The sequence below is a fragment of the Lagenorhynchus albirostris genome, chromosome 19, assembly GCF_949774975.1.
Source record: "Lagenorhynchus albirostris chromosome 19, mLagAlb1.1, whole genome shotgun sequence".
NCBI lineage: Eukaryota > Metazoa > Chordata > Mammalia > Artiodactyla > Delphinidae > Lagenorhynchus > Lagenorhynchus albirostris.
In genome coordinates, this window is record NC_083113.1 from 46470330 (window position 1) to 46491011 (window position 20682).

Here is a 20682-nt window from a genome sequence, read left to right on the forward strand (position 1 = left end):
TTTACTTTCTCGCAGAAGGTTCAAATAACAGTACTTAGCCCAGTGCCCAGATCTGTGGCAGATTGTCACAGTGCACAGCTGCACGTGATGCTCAGTGCGTGACTGGCCAACAGCGAGGACTAAGCCTTGCTGATGGCCAAGAGCACATCCCTCTGAACCTAAAACACCCTGCCATCTGGAGAAATGCTTCTCTTACGTTTTGAGGGATTGCTAAACGCAGCAGGCTCTCCTGCAGCAAAACCTACCTTCCACATGCCTATATGTTGGCTTAGAGAAAATCCAGCCAAAGAGAACACAGTCAACTCAAGAGAGTAGGAAGAGAGCACACATGTTCAAAGAGCACCTCTGTTTGCAATTGAGGTAAATACACTCTGTAGCTCAAACCAGAGAGTATCAATATAGCTACGTAAATGGCCGGTATAGTACCGGTGCAAGCTTCCCCAAGGTCACCTGGGCATTGCAATATTTTAGAGTCCAGACATCTGACATGAACCAGATGGCTCCCTTCTTTTTTCTTAATAACATGTTTACTTCTTCTCATCCTCTGTCTGACATTTATGGAGTACCTGGTCAGATGAGCAAAGAAAAATAAGGCAAGGCTCATCTGCTCTTGAAGCTGATGCAATCTCCTCCCCTCCAGAACTGCCTATTAACGGGGCTTTGTGCATTGCCTGAGACCTCACCTGTCTCTTTCTATTTTCTGTTTCTGCAGACTCCTCCCTACTTTCCCCAGAGATGATCACAAATTAATGTGTGCAGGGAGACAAGCACATGAGGACATCAGGATGTTAAGGAAGTGGGTTTTCCCCGTGTTGAAATGATAGGCTCGGCCCCCTGTGGTTCCTCACCTCCCAAACAAACATGCTGATTAGATCCGCATAAACAAGCAAAGTCTCAAAAGAGAGTAGTTTCAAAGAGGTTAAATGTAGAAAGCTATTCAGAACTCTATTTACATTGCCGGTTAATATTTCTTACCCTTTGTTCTTCATCTGTAAGTATTGTTCTGTTCTCAGCCTGCATTCTCTTACCTACTATACAGGATTCCTGAGAATGTTTTGCCATCATCTGTATCAGAGTTGACAGGTGGCACTTACATAGTTTTGGTGGTTGATCAATGGATACTTTATAAGAACAGGTACTGGTATCTCTTTTGATCTCCTTTGACTGCACATGGCAGGTGCTGAATACATGTTTGTTGAACTGATTAATTTAAAAATTGATCTGGAGGACTTCCCTGGTGGCGCAGTAGTTAAGAATCTGCCTGCCAGTGCAGGGGGACACGGGTTCAAGCCCTGGTCCGGGAAGATCCCACATGACGCGGAGCAACTAAGCCCGTGCACCACAACTACTGAAGCCCACGCGCCTGGAGCCCACGCTCTGCAACAAGAGAAGCCACCGCAATGAGAAGCCCGCACACCGCAAGGAAGAGTAGCCCCCCCTCCTCGCAACTAGAGAAAGCCTGCGCGTGGCAATGAAGACCCAGAGCAGCCAAAAATAAATTAATAAATTAAAATAAATAAAATAAATTTGATCTAGGTAAGTATCACCGTGGTAGTTTTAGTGCCAAGATGTTGGATACAGCCCAGGTCCATCTGTAAAGGGTTTTCATTGTTCATGGATGATGTAAAATGGAACATTCTCGGAAGAAAATACTCATAAAATGAGAACTCTGAGAGTCAACAAACGTCTCTGGATTAGGGGCAAAGGTCCTATCAGCCAGTGTCAACCACCATCTTTTCTGATAGTGCCCTTTTGCTTGTCCTAGGTTGTGATTACAGGAATACGGAAGAGATAATAAAGCTAAACCTAAGAGAAGGTTGTGAAATATTACACTGAGAGAAGTTTTGGGGACATTTGGACAAAATGTGACTGAGTTATATGGAAGATGATTAAAACCTTGTTCCCATCATTGGGCAAACATCAATTATCAGTAACATCTCCTAGAATTCCACAATCCAGACAGATCACTCTCTATTCCCTATGCTTGGCTTAGGGCCCCCAAATGTTCCAAAGTTCTTCAAATTTTAGAGCTAGAAAGAAATTTCATTACCACTGAACCCAAGGGATCTTGTTTCATAAATGGGTCTTGGGCTAATTGAATTCCTTCATTTGTTCATTAATTCAATCTCTATGTCTTAAAGATCTACTAGATGCCAGACACTGAGCTTCTGTTACTACAGGGCCTCATTAGTAAAAAAAAAAACAGAAAAAGTTCTAACTACCTTCTTTGCTCTTCGGTGGTTTACATTCTGATGGGGTGACACAGAGCGAAAACCAGTCAAATAAATAAGTAAGATAGTTTCAGATGGTGGTGAATACTGGGAAGAAGATAAAACAAGCTAATGAGACAGTGACTGGGAAAGGGGTTGGCCATGGGAATAAGGGAACATGCCTCTAGAATGGATTTTTGAATTGGGATCTGAGTTGACAAGGAGTCAGCCTTGCAAAGGTCAAAGTGAAGAATTTTCTGGCTGCTACTCTGGCAAATACCACAAGGGAATAAGTTGTTATATGCAAGAACAGAAGGAAGGCCAGTGTGACTGGATCGCAGTGAGGGAAGGGGTGGCGCTGCAGTGGTCATATCATGCATGATTTTGCAAGTCACGGCAAGTGTTTTGGATGTCGTTCTTTGTGCACTGTGAAACCACTCGGAAGTGTTAAGCAGGGAAGCAAAGTGATTTGATATTATTTTGAAAGGGCTACTCAAGCTGTCTAAGAAAAATAGGCTATTGGAAGTGGCAACAGAGAAGCATGGAGTAGAGGGAAGAGGCTTCTGCTTTGATCCAAATGAGTGATAACTCCTCAATCATAGAGTGTGTTAATGGTAGAGCCGGGGGTAAAAAAAATTAGGTTTCTTCTAACAGTAAATGGATTCGGTACAGTAGAAAAAATGTAAAACTAAAAGAATAATTATCATTTGTTAAGTACTTAGTGTTGCCAGGCTCTGTGCAATGTGCTTTATATGTATCATTTTATTTAATAGTTGTCATAATATGTAAGGTAGATTCTATTCTTCTTTCTGTTTTACAGATGAGGAAACTGAAGCTTCAAGAATTTAAGTATACTGTCCAAGTTCACACAGATGGCAAATGACAGAAAGGCAGAATGGGGATTAAAATGCAAACTAAGTCCCAGAGCCCATAAGCCACAAAGATCAGTCTCATTACTTGTAGTGAGGGGCAGTGTATTCTAATGGTTAAGCTTGTGGGTGTTGGAATCAGAAAGCCTGCATTCAAATCCCAGCTCCCTTGCTTACTAACTCTGCGACCTTGGGCAAGTCCCTTCAGTTTTTAATAACATGATTGAATTTTTTGCTGTATTGCATCCCTCTCCACTCCCCCCACCCCACCTGCCATTTCTCCACGGTGATTAGCAGTAAAACGCTGGAAAGAAATAATGACCCTTGGGCTTTGTCTTTGCAGAGAACAGAGAAGCTGAGAAGACTGGGTCCCATGTTACAACCAACTTAGAGAGTGGATGGGATGGTACCAATGCCTGAGGCAAAGGAACAAATGCCGATTCTCTGGATCCCTGGGGGAAAAGGAGAAGGGAGGGGGGAGATTCTGAACTAGACCTAATAAGCAGCCTTGAGGCTGAGTAGGCAGAAAGTCCTCATAGGTTCCTTGGTACATGTGTGGTCTGGTGGTCTCTGAAACCCAAGTTCATTGTTTTCACTGGCTGTTCAGTGTTTATGCTCTTACACATGATGGTCAGCAGGGGGCAGAGTAGCCAATGTATTACTTGTGAGTAAGGGGTTGTCTGCTTTTCACATAAGGGTCTGGGTAAGAGTTTCTGTAGCCTAAAACTGAGCCTATGTGGGCAGGTTCTGGGTAGAGGAGTCCACCTGTTCTCTTCTCCTAGATCCTGTTCTACCCTCTTTCCTCTTGTCTCCTGTTCTATTCTGCTTCCTCCCCTCCTTTGCTCTGCGTCACACCCCCAGACCTTTTATCTTCGTAAAGCATACTCACACTCATTGCCTCCTTGGGTCCTCCTAAATATTCTGTGAGAGAGACAGGGTCAGGTTAAATATTTATCATTTGCAGATGAAGAAACAAAGGCCTTCCGAAGTGCCTGGTCCCTAGCCCCTGTTCATTCCTCCAATGTACTTATAGGACATGAAATCCAATAGCTGAGACTGATCTTGTTTGCCGTTCTAAAGAAGGCTATTATGCCACCAGGCACCACACACACTTAGGAATTAGAGCAAAAGCTCCCAGAGCAGTAAACCGAGAAGGAGCTTTTTCAGAGTTGTGAGCTCTCAGGTCCTATCAATTTCATAGGACCCTCCACTGAAAGGGTGAAAAATCAAAACCCTTGAATACACATTTGGGACCAGGTAGGTACAGATCAATCTTTATGCTTTTTTTAAAAAAATAAATTTATTTATTTTTATCTGTGGCTGCATTGGGTCTTCGTTGCTGCGCGCAGGCTTTCTCTAGTTGCGGAGATTGGGGGCTATTCTTTGTTGTGGTGCACGGGCTTCTCATTGCAGTGGCTTCTCTTGTTGCGGAGCATGGGCTCTAGGCACGCGGGCTTCAGTAGTTGTGGCACACGGATTTAGTAGTTGTGGCTCGTGGGCTCTAGAGTGCAGGCTTAATTGTTGTGATGCACAGGCATGTGGGATCTTCCAGGACCAGGGCTCCAACCTGTGTCCTCTGCATTGGCAGGCGGATTCTTAACCACTGCGCCACCAGGGAAGCCCTTTATGCTTTTCAAGAGAAGAAGCTACCAGAGCCTCTGGCTCAGGGCCCAGTTGGTTGGAGAGCCAGCCAAGCTAAGGCTATGTCCTTTGTGCGGAAGTGTCAGATTGCGAGCAAGTTTCTTCATTTCTTTAAGCCTCAATTTCCTTTCATATGAGGGCAATTGTGATAGAGAAGTTGTGAGAGAGTCCACACATACCCTGCATTCAACCAGTATTGTTACTGGTGTCAAAATAGGCGTTTGACTGTTTCCACAGCTATTCATTGTGGAAGATTGATTGCATCAATGGCCCCAGTTAGTGACTCCCTGTATCCATACCCTTTGCAGTGAGAATTTCTAGTCCCTGCCCACTCTGACTCCAGGCTCGCCTTATGTCTTGCTTTGGGCCATAGCATGTGGCATCTTTCAGTTTCAAGCCAGGGCCTCCAGGTGCCTTGCACTCTTCTGCAATCTCTTGCTTGCTTTTGAAACCCTGCCACTGTCGTATGAAAAAGCCTGGACTAGCCTGCTGGAGGGTTAGGACCACGTGGAGCACAGGCCAGTTGTCCCAGACGAGGCCATCAGGACCAGGCCATCAGTAACCTACAGACCCCAGTGGTGTGAGAGCCCAATTAAGGTCAGCAGGACTGCCTACATGACCCACAGCTGACCTCAGTTACATGAGTAAGTCTAGCAGAGACCAGAAGAACTGCTCAGCTGACCCATACAGATTCGAGCAATCACAAGTACTTGCTGTTTCACGTTGCTTAGTTTTGGGGAGAGTTTACTCTGCAGCAGTAGCTAACTGATACGGTACTTAAAGTTTTACGTAGGCCAGTTGAAGGAGCGGGGTGATGCTGGGTGAGACTATTTGGAAGGTTACTAACTATATTACTAAATACTTAAGACAACTTGATATTTTTAGAGTCTCAAGTTTAGGGATCAAAGACAGTGGTTCAGAGTAAACACTGGAATAAAACAGACCTGGTTCCAAATCCCTGCTCTCCCAGTTACTAAACGTGCACCTTTGGTTAAATTTCTGAACCTTTTGATGACTCAATTTCCTCTTCCGTAAAATGGAGATAATAATAGTTATTGGGAGGGTTGCTGTGAGGCTCCAGTGAGCAGATGCATGCCTAGTGTTTAGTGTGGTGCCTGGCACACAGTGAGTGCTCAGAAAATATCATGCACTCTTCCTGATGGTGATGAACCTCCAAAGGACATCTCCACATAGAAACATGTGGTTGCTGCACGCCCAGTTGGTAATGTAGGACGGGATTTTGCAATTAATTCATCTAAAGCTCTGATAAAAAAATGACGATTACATATATATTTTTTTTCCCTCCTTCCTTTAATTATAAAAGTAACATATACCTTAAGAAAAATCTCTTCTAGGGAAAAATTCCTGATTCAAGGAAAATTTGTATTGTGAGTTATGACTTATAATTATGAATATTGATCTCCACTTCAGTGCATCGAAGTATATACCTTCCTTTTTTAAAGAAAGAAACGTGCACACCACGCTCAGTTGTGAGACAGGGGCATAAAACTGTCTTTGTTGCAAATTGTAACAATTTACCCCATATTTCATTGGACAAGGAAGCAGATGAATCATCCACAATATCTAACGTAGGAAAAAGAATCCTCTGACTGTATAGCTCTCACGCAGAGGTTTAACTCAACAGGATATCTCAAAAGGAAATCAGATTTTGGTTTAATGTGCAGGGCAAAACTTCCTTCAGTGATCAATTCCTTACCAGCTTTCAGATGGCACTCATTGATGTTTATTCCTAATGGAGAAAGAAAATTGTGGGGAGACAAGGAGTCAGGGTGGAAATTCTTCCGAGTCTAGAGAGGAATGCTGTGTTTACTCCTTGTTCCTGAGCAGAATCAGGCTGGGTGAGCATTCACTGACTTTGCTGACTCTCAGTTGATTTAATTTAAAAAATAGTCGTAAGAAACCTAATCCTTTCCCTAAACAGCACCTCTTGGCCTCTTTCATTTTGTCTTGTCTTCGTCATGTCTTTGGAGTACCTGATGTTACCTACATACCTGTGAATACCCACAACTCTCTGTGCATACAGTCTAGGGGTTCCCAGTTCCTGGAGTGTATCAAGGAGCTCCATGTTCCTGTTTTAGACGGAGTGGCAAGTTCCCCAAATCCCACAACGCACTAGTGGATCTAGCCCCTTCTCACGCAGGTCAGATGGAAGCTTTCCATCCCTGTATAGGCCACTTGTGTGTGTTACTGCAGGGATCACAGTGAACCGCACTTGACATTATCACAGAAACTCATCTGTGAGTTGTCTGAAAGCGATACTGACTCCCCAGTGGGCTACAGAGGAAAGCTGTGATCGCACTACAGTTTGTGTGATCTGCTGCGTGGTCCTGCTCTGGTGATCCTGAGGTTCTTAGGTCACGTTTTCCTGCAGCCTCTCAGAGGGCAGCAGCGTGGTCGAGGTGGGAAAGAGGTGAGCTTTGGTGGGGGGGGTGGGCAAGAGCTGATGAGCACCCAGAGTCCAGCAGTGGGCTGCACTCGGTGTTTATGGTGAGTTCCCTGCGGACTGGTTGGCATTTGCGCCTTATCGGTGGTTAAGTATTATGACTATCACCCCTGGTTACACGTGACAGAAACCTAAACTTCTTATTGTACCTCTCAAATCCAGGGGAGGAAGCATTATCTATCTGTCTGTCTCTCTCTGTCTTCCTCCCCTCCCCCGCCGCCCCCCTCATACGTGGCGCTCTCTGCTTATTTTGGAGCACAGCCGAAGATGGCTGCTCATAGCTCCTGTTCATTTCAGTCCATTTCAAGCCTCTCCTAGAAACCAACCAGGGTCTCTGGATTGTAATTCTGAATTCCCGTGGGGGGAAGTATCTAACTGGCCAGGTTTGGGTCAGGTGTCGAGCTCTGGACTGTGGCTAGGGGGTCACAGTCACATTATACAATCATACCATTTAGCCTGCCCCTGTGAGTGATGGGAGAGGGGCAGTTACTGGAGAAGGACACGGTGACAGGCGGCTTCTGAAATGGCTCTCAAGGATCACTACTTCCTGGCGTCCACAGGAATTATCCTCTGTGTAACCCCCTCCCCTTAAGTGTGAGCTGGATCTAGCGACTCTTGCTTCTAATGAACAGACTGTGGCAAAATTAGGTTACAAAAGACTGGGACTTCCATCTCGCTCAGACTCTTTCTCTCTGGTTCTTGTTTATTTGCTCTGATACAGCAAGCTGCCACGTTGTGCCCTATGGAGAGGTCCATGGGGCAAGGAACTTGGGGTGGCATCTGGCCAAGGGCCAGCAAGGAGCTAAATCCTGCCAGCAAGCATGGGCGTGAGCTTGGAAGCAGATCCTTTCCTACTCGAGCCTTGAGATACTGCAGTCCCAGCTGATACCTTGATTATGGGCTTGGGAGGGACCCAGAGCCAGAGGCACCCAGCTGTGCTCTGATTCCCTACCCGCAAAAACCATAAGATAACAGATGTTGTTTTAAGCCACTAAGTTTTCCTCCACCATTCCGGAAGTTCCACCCCTAAGCTAGTAAATTTTGGGCTAGTTTGTTACGCAGCAATAGATAACTAGGCAGGCACGCGGTGATTGAAGAGCCTCTGAGGTCAGATGACCTGTGTCTTGTCCTAACTTCACCAGGTGCTAGCTGTGTGGTTTTGTTCAAGCTCTTGAACCTGTTCAAGTCACATTCTTTTCTGTAAAATAGAGATAATAGTAATAATCTGGTTGTTGGGAGGACTAAATGAGTAACCCAGTGCCAGCATTAAGTTTAACTATATTAATATTCATTCGTGCATTAACTAATATTAGCAATATCAATAAAGTGTAGCTACTGTTACTAAGCTTTCACAGCTCTGCTAACTCTATACTCTTGGGTTATTGTTGCTTCAGTTTCTTCAAAGAAGTGGAGAACTCTATGCCCTTTACAGGGATGATACAGAGAGGAACAAAAAACATCCAAAAATCTCTTTAAAGCAAATGGCTATTTAACTGCTAAATATGGAGGGCTGTTTTCATTTTACTCTTTTTGGTTTTATAGTAAGGAACAATTTCATATCGTGGAGAAGTCAAATAACAGAATTTGTGCTCTCCGATTCAAAATATCAAAAAATATTTGAGTTGATAGAATTTGTTTTTGCAGCTTCCTTCCCACAAAGGCGTCCAACAGCCTTCTGCAGCCAATTATTTTGTGCTTCGAAATGCCATGGCACTATGCAGGTGGCCATCCATCACCGAGACAGAGCCTAAGATGAAGAGCAGGGCGATGTTCATTGGCACTTAAAAGGTTTCTGCCTTCTGAGGCCAAAGCCCATTGTGTCAGAGTTTTCTTGGGATGTGCTCACTAATTCGAAGCTCCAATGCTCAGTTACCATGTTTTCATTGCTCCTTGGGGATGCTGGTTTTCTCCCACTGGCAGCTGTGGACCTTGGGTGATGATGGGAGATGTCAGATTTGCAGATCTCCCACCCATCTCACCTCTGTCTTTTCCCCCACTCCATCCCAAGACTACCGCCCAAGCCCGGATTTCCCACCCGTCTCCTTCTGTCACGCTGTGTCTTTATTACAGTGCCGCCTGCTCTCATCTCCACTCCTTCACACTGCTGGGCCGCTTCCTTCCTGAGCCTGGTTGCTGAGTGGGGAGCAGCCTCCTGGTTCTCCCATTTGTGCTGTTCTAAAGTCAAGTACAGTAGAAGCCCTTTCTGTGTTAAGGGTGACACTACTCCTTGCTGAGAAAACACAGGGCAGCAGAAAGAGTAAATGAGGGTTGTGGTAGCCAGATATCCTTCGAAAAAAAAATACCAGGCTCCCTGAGAAGAGCCTGCCGCTGCCACCAGGCTGGGGTCTGTGTAAGTTCACCACATTTCATCTCCTCCCCCACCCAACCCTGTCCCTAAGGATAGTAGAGTGAAATGGCCAGTCTCCAAACAATTAAAAAAAACCACTTTTTTGCTTCCAGAATCACTGTCCCCATCACTCAGTGAAATAAGCCAGTTAAAAATAATTGCCAGCAACAACCAAACAAGGAAAAGACCTTGTCCTCATGCTATAGACTGAAGAGCGCTCGACAAAGAAGAGCAGATTCTGGTGTGACTTACATCCCCCTCTCCCCTTTCCAGAGAGTGACACAAAGAAAGGAAGGAAGGTGCAAAACCTTGAGAATTCCCACCAACGCCCCTCATTTGAATAGAAGCTGACAAAATTGGGAGTAGGGAACTTAGAGAAAAGGCAAGGAAATCTCTTCCAAGGGTAGAGGTTTCCACCTATGATCTCAGGTTTTCCTGAGCCAGGAAAAGTCCCCAGGTGTTATCATCTGCCAGGATTCCATGATGAGTCAGGGAACTGAGATGAAGCCCGGGAACACCCGCTCCTCCCCCCACCCCCATGGAAAGGGGGTACCCCAGCCTGGACTTTGACAAAATCTTAATAGAGAAGGTAAGCCCAGTCCTATACCAAAGGCTGCAGGAAGTTTGCCAAGCTCGTTCCCAAGTTCCTGCCCTCAGGCTATAGGAAAGTGGACAGAATACAGTTCCCTGGCCTCAGAATGTAGCTGGAAGGGGGGAAAAAAGGTCCTAGATAAGATTAAGAAGTTGTCATCCTCTTTCTACAAAGCAGAATGAAGAACTGGGTAGAGCTGTACATTTGAAGCATGAGCAACATGAAGCAACATGGTAACTAAGGAAGCATTCTGCAGGTGAGTGAAATGAAAGGAAGAGTTACTTGAGGACACAGGGAGGGGGAAGGGTAAACTGGGAGGAAGTGAGAGAGTAACATTGACATATATATACTACCAAATGTAAAATAGATAGCTAGTGGGAAGCAGCTGCATAGCACAGGGAGACCAGCTCTCTGCTTTGCGACCGCCTAGAGTGGTGGGATAAGGAGGGTGGGAGGGAGTCACAAGAGGGAGGGGATATACGTATGAATATAGCTGATTCACTTTGTTATACAGCAGAAACTAACACAACGTTGTAAAGAAATTATACTCCAATAAAGATGTTAAAAAAAAAAGTTAAATGAGCACAGCAGGCGTAAAATAGATGCCAAAAAAAAAAAAAAAACAAAAAAAAAACAAGGAAGCTAGTTAAAGTTCCCTGCAATTGCCTTGAGCTACAGAGGAAATTAACATGAATTCAATAAGAAAAGAGTTTGAAAAAAAAAAACCCACCTACTTCAGTGATGAAATTCAACAAATCACAAGATGAATGGAGAGGTCAGGAAAGAAGAACTAATGCAACACTCATTACCAGGTGATCATGGAACAAATTCTACAAACTTATGAGGGAAAGAAAGTCTAAATATCCTTTGAGAATAAAGGAGACATTTTTAAGCTTGCTCAAACTTTGTACCTAGGAGCCCTCTTGAAAAAAAATTCTTGAAACCACGGTAAAAAGACACAAATGGAAAAAGCATATTAAAGGAAATGAGTTAACTTGTATATGATGAGACCAAGGTTTGGGCCTGTACAACTGGGAGAGTGAGTTCCCATCTATTGACATGTGGAAGGCTGTGGGCAGAAGAGGTGTTTGGGACTGGAATTGGATCTCGGTTTGATCAGAGATGCCTAGGATGCATTTTAAGTGGAGAAGTTGAGCAGGCAGTTGTATATATAAGAGAATAGAGGTTGTATATAAGAGAATAGAGGTTGGAAGAGAGGTCTGGATTGAAGATACACATATATATATATCTAGGAATCATAGATCTAGAGATGACATTTATGGCTTGAGATTGGATAAGATCTCTCAGGGGATTAGTGTAGAGAAGAGGGCCAAGAAATGAGCCTTTGTTAACCCCAATGTTAAGAGTCAGGGAGAAAGGAGAAATGAGCAAAGAAGACTGAGAAGGAAAGTCAGTGAGGAAGGCGGTAAACCAGAAGAAGGTGGTGTCTGAAAAGCCAAGTGAAGGATGGATATTAAGGAAAAGTAGGTGACTAACTGTGTCAAATGCTGCTGAGAGATCAAAGTAAGATGAGACTTGAAAATTGTCCACTGCCTTTAGCAATGCAGGAGTCATGAGTGATCTTGACAAGAGCTGTTTCAATGGCGTTGTATAGTAGTAAGCTTGATTGAAGAGTTTAAGAGAATTTTCAAGAAACGCTGTTGCATATGGGTTGAAGAAAAGGGGAGGTAGCTGGCTGGGATGGTGGGGTCAAGACAATGCTTTGTAAAGATGGGACTGGATGTGGTGAATAAAGGAGAAGAGGGATAATTTCTAATTCTGTTAGGCAGTTGGCCAGCTGGCTGTAGCCTCAGCAGTGAGCTCTGGGTTGAACAAGTAACGTTGAGAATCATCAAGTTATTTAAGGATTGCCTGGAAATTTGACGAGACATCCTAGGGAAGCATGTAGACTGAGGAGGGTAGAATAGAAGGCCTAGTGGAGAACTCTGAGGACACCAACATTTAATGCATAGACAGCGGTACTGGAGCCTACAGAGAAGCTTAAGGAAGAATGAGCATAGGAGGAAAACCAGGAGGTTGTTGTCAAAGTCACAGAAAGAGAATGTTTGAAGAAGGAAAACCACAGTGTTGAATAGTGTCAGGAGTTCAGTAAAGATAAGGGCAAAGAATTCCAGGTTGGATGTAACAACAGACAAGGTCATTTCAGGTCTTCAAGGAGAGAGTTTCAGGGATATGAGAGAGGAGAAACGTTTTTCATGAGTTGAAGAATTCCTGGGAGATGATGAAGTGAAAACCATGATCACACAGCTCTTTCAAGAAATTTGGCCATGAAGGAAGTAGGGGAGAGATAGGACAATGATTGGAGCAAGTCACGAGTTTGAGAGACTTATTTTCAAGATGGTAGAGACACGCATATGTAAATGTTGATGGAACCAGGAGAGAGGCTCCTCTGTGCCTTTGGGATGAAGTTCAGAGAGAGAGACCGAGAGATACAGGAGAGAGAAATGATTGATGGAATCACATTCCCTGAGAAGGTGGAAAGACCCGGGACACAGAGGAGAGAAGGAGGGATTAGTCTTAGACACCTATTGCATTATGGCAGGAAGAATAGAGAGTGCAGGGGGGAAGGGAGGGAGGAAGGGATAGTTAGGCAGTTTGGGATTGACATGTACACACTGCTATATTTAAAATGGATAACCAACAAGGACCTACTGTATAGCACAGGGAACTCTGCTCAATATTATGTAACAACCTAAATGGGAAAAGAATTTAAAAAAGAAATAAAATGTTAAAAGAAAGAATAGAGAGAGGGGCTTCCCTGGTGGCGCAGTGATTGAGAATCTGCCTGCCAATGCAGGGGACACGGGTTCGAGCCCTGGTCCGGGAAGATCCCACATGCCGCGGAGCAACTAAGCCCGTGTACCACAACTACCACCCCTGCGCTCTAGAGCCTGCGAGCCACAACTACTGAGCCCACGTGCCACAACTACTGAAGCCCGCATGCCCTAGAGCCTGTGCTCCACAACAAGAGAAGCCACCACAATAAGCCTGCACACCGCAACAAAGAGTAGCGCCCATTCGCCACTAATAGAGAAAGCCTGCACGCAGCAACGAAGACCTAATGCAGCCAAAAATAAATAATAAATTTAAAAAAAAAGGAGTAGAGAGTGGGTACAGATAAGTTTGGGTTGAGTGGCAGAATTCTGAAGGAGTTCTCTTCTGATGGCTTCTATTTCCTTAGTGAAGGAGATGAGGTCATCTCCTGACAGTGAATGAGAGGACGATAGGGTAGGAAATATGAGAAGAGTGGGAGAAGTTTGAGGTAGTCTCTGGAAGAGAAAAAGACTAGTCATTTGGAAACACAGAAAGGGAGTTGGGGGAATAGAAAGGAGTTATTCGTTCCACTTTCTTCTTTGTCCACTGCACCCAAGAAATGGACCTCTTTTCATTTCGAAATGTTAAGGGGATTCAGAAATGAGTGATCATGGATTAAGTGCTCCAACCAAAAAACACAGACTGGCTGAATGGATACAAAAACAAAACAAGTGGGGCTTCCCTGGTGGCGCAGTGGTTGAGAGTCCGCCTGCCGATGCAGGGGACGCGGGTTCGTGCCCCGGTCCGGGAAGATCCCACATGCCGCGGAGCGGGTGGGCCCGTGAGCCATGGCCGCTGAGCCTGCGCGTCCGGAGCCTGTGCTCCGCAACAGGAGAGGCCGCAACAGTGAGAGGCCCGCGTACCGAAAAACAAACAAACAAACAAAACCCAAAACAAGTGATCAAGGAGGATGTGGATCAGTTGGGCTTGGATTCCTCTAGGTCTCTTGAGAGCCATTGTCAACAAGGTCCTCTCCTCCCTTCAGATCCCAGCTTTGCGGCCAGTTTTCTCATAAGCCTTCCTCAACTCCTTGGTTTGGAGGTATGAAGGGATTGTCGACCTAACTCCAACAGGGACTATGGATACACTGGAATCAGGATTCTGGGATTTGGGTTGAGGCAGAGAGGATGTTCAGTGAAGGAACCAGAGACATAGGAGTGTCTATTTTACCATCTTCTACAGCAAGGTCCCCAAGCTATGGCCTATGGGCCAAATCTGGCCTACTGCCTGCTTTTGTAACAAAATTGTATTTCAATACAGCCATGTCTATGTTTGCTTTCCAGCTACAACATCAGAGTGAAATGGTTGTGACAGCGGCCTTATGACCCACAAAGCTGAAAATATTTACTATCTGGCTTTTTTACAGAAAATGTTTGTCAACCTCTGTTCTAGAGGAAAGATGGGGATGTTTTGGAGGAGGGAAAACCTTGAGAAAACCCCAACTTCTGAGTCTGTTTCCTTTTCTGCAAAGTAAGGACACCATTCATTAAATCATTCTTTCATTTAACAAACATTTATTGATTGCTCACTGTGTGCCAGAAGCTGGGAGTGCAGAGATCAGTAAGACCCAGGCTTGTTCTTTCAAAGCCCAACAGCAGAGATAGATGGGTAAACAAATAGTTGGAATACTGAGAGATAAATGCTCTGTGCATGCCATGGGGATGAAAGCGGGGCGCGGGTGTCTCACCTGGCCCAGATGGACCTGGGAAGGCTTCACAGGTAAACAGAAGAAGAGGAACTCATCAGCATGTAGGGCTGCTGTGGATGAAGATGAAATCAGCCAGGGACTGTTGCAGGCTGAGTGAAGATCAAGGGGAATGAGGGAGGGGGAATTCTTGGAAGCACCAAGATAGAAGGGGTAGGTGAAGGTAGATGGAGAAAAAACAGTGAGAGAGGCAGAAGGAGAATCAGGAAAGTGTCAGGAGTATCAGTGGGACACACAGGGCCCCATTCTACCACTCTGCCCTTGACATACCTCCCTAGCTGATCGTTGCCTGTCCAGTGGAGCCCAGATATTGTTTCACAATTGGCTCAACACAGCACTCTAGGCAGCCACCATCAATCCGGGTTTGCCCCGTGATGAAGCCCATTGGTGATCTTAAGGTATACACACTCTTAAGGTATATACAATCTTGAGGTATACACAACCAATCTTTTAATTACAAAGCACCCGCAAATTGTAATGTGGTCTTACTATCAACTGTTAATTAAATAAAATGAAAGAAAAACCCAATAATATGGTAGTATGTGTAATTCAAACGAGATATCAGAATTTGAAATCTCTTTTGGTAACATAAACATGACACAAAACATAACCTATTTTTAATAGATTCATTATACTCTTTTCAAATTGATTCTGAGAAGCAGACTCATTCCTGAAAATCATTCATACATGTGATTTAGCTGAACAACTCGATTTCTACAGTGTGTGGGAGTTTGAATGGATTTAACAATGAGGCAGATTGTCCTTTTTTTTATGTTTAAAATTTTTAGGGAATATTTCAGACATTCAAAGAAGTAATGAGAATAATATAACACCCATGTATCTACTACCTAGATTTTTAAAGTGCTAATATTTTGCCACTGCTTCAGTGCTTAATAAAAAGCATAAAAACATTACAGATACAGTCGAGGTCCCTTTTGTGCTTCTTTCCCATCCCTCCTGTCTTCCCAGAGCTTACCACTCTCTGGAAGTTACAGTGTGCATCTTCCTCATCTGTGTTTTTATATTTTTACTATGTTTGTATCAGTAAACATTAAACAGAATTGTTACGTGTGTTTTTAAACATTACACCAATGGTAAAGCAATGTAAAACTGCTGCCACTTGCCTTTATCATTCTACACTGTTTTTGAGATGCAGCCATGTTGATTCGTGTGCTCATTCATTTTACAGCTGGCCCTCTTTCTGTTCTTTAAAACCTGCCGAAATTGTTGAAGACAGAAAGCAGATACATCTGGCAGCTTCTCAGTGACAGATGTGAAATAATTTGGTCTCAATTGTCTTCTCAGTTTTCCCTTTCTCTTCCTTAGTCTCCCTCCCTCTTTTCCTCTCCTGCTCTATTAAGGATTTTGAATAAAAAAAGAAACAGCAAAAGAAGGAGCACTCTGCAAGGAGGGCCTGAATTTAGCACCCTATCTTCCAGAAAAGAATAGACATTTTTCAGGAGCAGCTAACATTTGTCAGATATGGGCTAAGTGCAAAAACCCTGTACTAAGCACTTTACATTTATTTGTTAATCCTCAGTGAGGCCCTTGGAGATTTTTCTTGCCCGAGGTCACAGAGCTCTAGATGAAGATTTTAATCTAGGCACTCAGATGCTAGAGCTGATATGCTTAACTGTTCAAAAAGAGAAGCCGTATTGAGCCCAAGGAGGGACAGTGTTAGGTGAGCTGTGAACAGAAAGAATCCCCAGGGCTAGTGCTTTTAACAACTTTTGGTATGGATTTCACTTCTGAATGAAGTATCATAATGGATGTTAATAATAAATAATAACAAAGTACTTAAAAATTCACAGGGTTGAGTGTTACCTCAGTTCAGTTTTCTCACCTGAACTTCAGCCACCCATTGATTTCAAACTCCCTCCAGGATATTTCTGCTTGGCTATTCCTCTACCATCCCTAACTCTCTAAGAACCAAACTTAGTTATTTCTTTTCTTCTTGACCATGTTCTATTGCTGCAGATTCTGGCACCTCAGTCTGGCTTCAATGGTCCTCTATACTCTGGTTCTTCACTACCTGCTGTGTACTGAATTGTGTCCTCACAATATTCATATGTTGAAGCCCTCCCCCTCAATGTGATGGTATTTGGAGGTGGGGCCTTTGGGAGGTAATTAGGTTTAGATGAGTTCATGAGAGGGGGGTCCCCATGATGGGATTAGTGCCCTTATAAGAAAAGACCAGAGAGCTTGCTCACTCTCTCTCTGCCTTGTGAGGACACAGTGAGAAGGCAGCCTTCTGCAAGCCAGGAAGAGAGCCCTCACCAGGAACCATATCTGCCCACACCTTGATCTTAGACTTCCCAGCCTCCAGTACTGTGAGAAACAAATTTCCATTGGTTAAGATTCCCAGTCAATGGTATTTTGTTTTAGCAGCCTGAACTAAGATACCACCTATATAGCGTTTTAATCTTATTAACTTTCCGTCCCTTTTCTGCAATTATCCTTCCTCTTCCCTGTTTTTTCACTTATGTTATTTTCCCTCTCCCCAAATAATAACAGCCTTTTAAGGGAAAAATTAAAGTCTCTTTCCCCTATCTTTTCATTACTAGTTCCCGCTTTCTTTAGACTTCTACAACACTTAACCTGTACTGTACGATACAGTACTTAGTTGTATAATGTTATTTATTTTTTAACATCGTGTCTGCAATGAATTGCTTAATGCTTCAAGGGTGGGCCGTGTCTTGTATTCTATTCCACATGTCAGTGTTTCCCAACTAATTTTTTTTTTAACCTCCTGAGACCATCTCACGGTAATATACATCCTCTCTTAAACCCTTACATTTAAAAAAAGTCATTTTGGTCATTTCTACAAAAATAAAATAAAGAATTAATTTTAAGTAAAAACATATTTTAGGTCAGCATATTATCAATGACTGTATTATAAATCTTGTTTTAAAGTTCATTTAAATATAATCTTGAATGCTATTCATAACATATAAAAACACATTTTGACTTTTCTTCCTTTAGTAAGTGACTCACTCTGTTAACATTAAATTAACTATATGAGAAAAAAAACATAAATTGTTAAAAAATAAATTTTATGGAAGACATTTCATATTGAGTTTTAGTCCTGGATATTTTAAAATGCAGAATGAAGTTTAGCTATGTTTACAGCACCAAAGATAGACAAAAACTGCTTTGATGATCAGATATTTAAAATTCTTGCATTTATGCTTAAAAATTAGTTGATTTGCTTTAATAATTTTTGTTTCGTTTCCAAACAGTAAGAAAAAAAAATAGACTATAGGCTGCTGTTTTCAAGCACTTTTCCTCAAATACCACCATGTACAAGTTCTAACCAATGGCTGAATAGACAAATTGGTTATAATTTTTACTATATTTTCTCTTTCTAACATTGTATTTTGACAGTTTAAGGTGCTGCATGAGAATTTTGATCAGAATACAATTTAAAGATCTAGTGGAAGATTGTCATGAGGGAAATTGGAAGACTTATTATCAGGTTTATAACCTTTATTGACTTCTGAAATTTCAGTGTCAATGTTCCCTTAGTTTGCTGCCTTTGAACAAGTCCATTCCATGTGGAAGGAAGAGAGGAAGCAGAACACTATGTGACAAAGAATAGGAACAGTTTAATATTGTGTAATGGTCAAAACCAAGCCTGAATGCTGTTCACTAAGTCAGGTAAGTGGGTCAAATGACTGAGCCATAAAGACATTCACCTGGTCTTCACCAGATCGAAGCTGTTCACCTAAAGCTCACTTAGAGGCTCTCTTCACTGCATTAATGGGAAGTACTAGATACTCATTGTATGTATTTATTTGTTTTTTAGTGGAAAGAGATGACATTTTTTGCCTTTCATGCTGTGAATCTCTGTTTATTTCCCCCAATATTTTATTATGAAAAATTTCAAAAGAGAAAAGCTGAAAGAATTACATAGTGAACAGCCACGTGTCCAACCACCTAGATTTTACAGTCGTGAACATTTTGCTATACTCACTTTATCATCGATCCGTCCTTTTCTCCATCCATCAACCCATCTTACGTGTAGCGCATTTCAAAGTAAGGGGCAGATGTAGTATACTTCTCCCCTAAACATTTCAGCATGCAAATGGTTAACCTAGAGCTCAGTATTTATTTGTGGCTCTTTTTTTTTTAAAGCAGAATTTATATTTAGTGAAATGCTAATCTGAATTGTACCATTTGATGAGTTTTGACAGATACATATACCTCTTAACCTAAATCCCCTATCAAGATATAGAACATTTCCATCACCCCAGAAAACTCCCTCTGGGGTTTTGGAACCACGATTTGTACATTGTCACCTCACAGAATCTGAGGATGTAATTAGAGACTCAGCAAGTTGATTGGTGATAAATGATCACAGAAGCAGTTTAGTTTTTGTTTGCTTTGACAGAATTATAATCAGAGTAGAGGCCAGGGAGCCAGTTGTTTCAATTCTTGGATGCTACTTATGTTGTAGTCATGCCAGTTGAATATAAGGAATGCTCAGGAACTGGAAAGAATAACTAATTGTAGCTAGCTTCCACCCAGGTACTGTGTATGATCATCAAAATATATTTTAAAAAGTTGAAACTAAATGCATTCACATAACTGCATTTTAACACAAATTTGCAAATACATTAGTGCAAGGCCTGGTTATTTTCTTTGAACTTTGCAAAGGTTTAAATACTAATTTCATTCATTCATTATATTTCATCTTTTCTAAAAACTTTGCGACAATCTACCTTCCTGCTTTTAGGACAAAATGAATAAAACTCATCTTTTTTTTAAAAAACATAAATTACTGGCCTACTGTAAGCATTTCTGGCCATGAATGTGGACTATAAAGTTGTTTTTAAATTACTGGAGGCAATTTCTAGGAATTCTCTGCAGAACAGATTGGCCTTGAAGTCAGGCAGACCTAGGTCCGAACCTTGACTCCACTACTGACTGACTGCATGACGTTCAGCAAATTGCTTAATCACTTTGGTCCTTGATTTCCCTGTTCATAAAATGGGGACAGGTGCTTCCTTGGTGGCGCAGTGTTTCGGGGTCTGCCTGCCGATGCAGGGGGTGCAGGTTCGTGCCCCGGTCTGGGAGGATCCCGCGTGCCGCGGAGCTACTGGGCCCGTGGGCCGTGGCCTCTGGGCCTATGCGCCCGGAGCCTGTGCTCCGCGGTGGGAGGGGCCACGACGGTGAGAGGCCCGCGTACCGCAAAAAAAAAAAAAAAAAAAAAAAAAAAATGGGGACAATACATATATTGACCAAATAAAGCTGTTGAGACGAGGAAATGAAAAACGGCAGTTTTCAGTGCTTAGCACATATTATGTACTCAAAAAATGTTAATGTTGTGATTATTTTAGTAAAGACAGGCTCACTATAAGCTTTGTTATTTGGAATATTCCTGATTATATTTATAAACTTTGGGGAACATAGTGATTGTGTTTAAACGATTACATATCCTTTATCTAGTCTTTGGTCCCATGAAAGAACAATATCCACAGCTTTTAGTTTTTAATTACTATTTATTAAGAATCAGATGTAAAAAGCAACCATTTCCCACCAATAGCTAAAATAATAACGATTCACAACACCAAAATTTGGTGAGGATGTGAAGCAACCAGAATGCTCACATACTGTGGGTAGAGATGTAAAATGGTGCGAGCACTTGAGAAAACTGTTTGGGGGTTGCTTGGAGAGTTCCACGTACATCTCCCTTGGTGATTCTCAAAATGACAATAATGCTAAGGTTGAGAAACCCTGATCTACTTCATTACACAGCCATATGACGGCTAGGTATTTACCCAAGAGTAAAGAAAACATATGCTCACCAAAATGTCTTGTACTGGAATGCTTACAGCAGGTTTATTCCTAATAGCCGCAAGCTGGAAACAGAACTCAGATGTCCATCAGTAGGAGAATAGATAATTAAACTGTGGTCTATCCATATAATGGCATACTACTTATCAATAAAAAGGAACAAACTACAGATACGGAAGACAACATGGATGAATATTGTCAGGGTTCAGAACACACTACCACC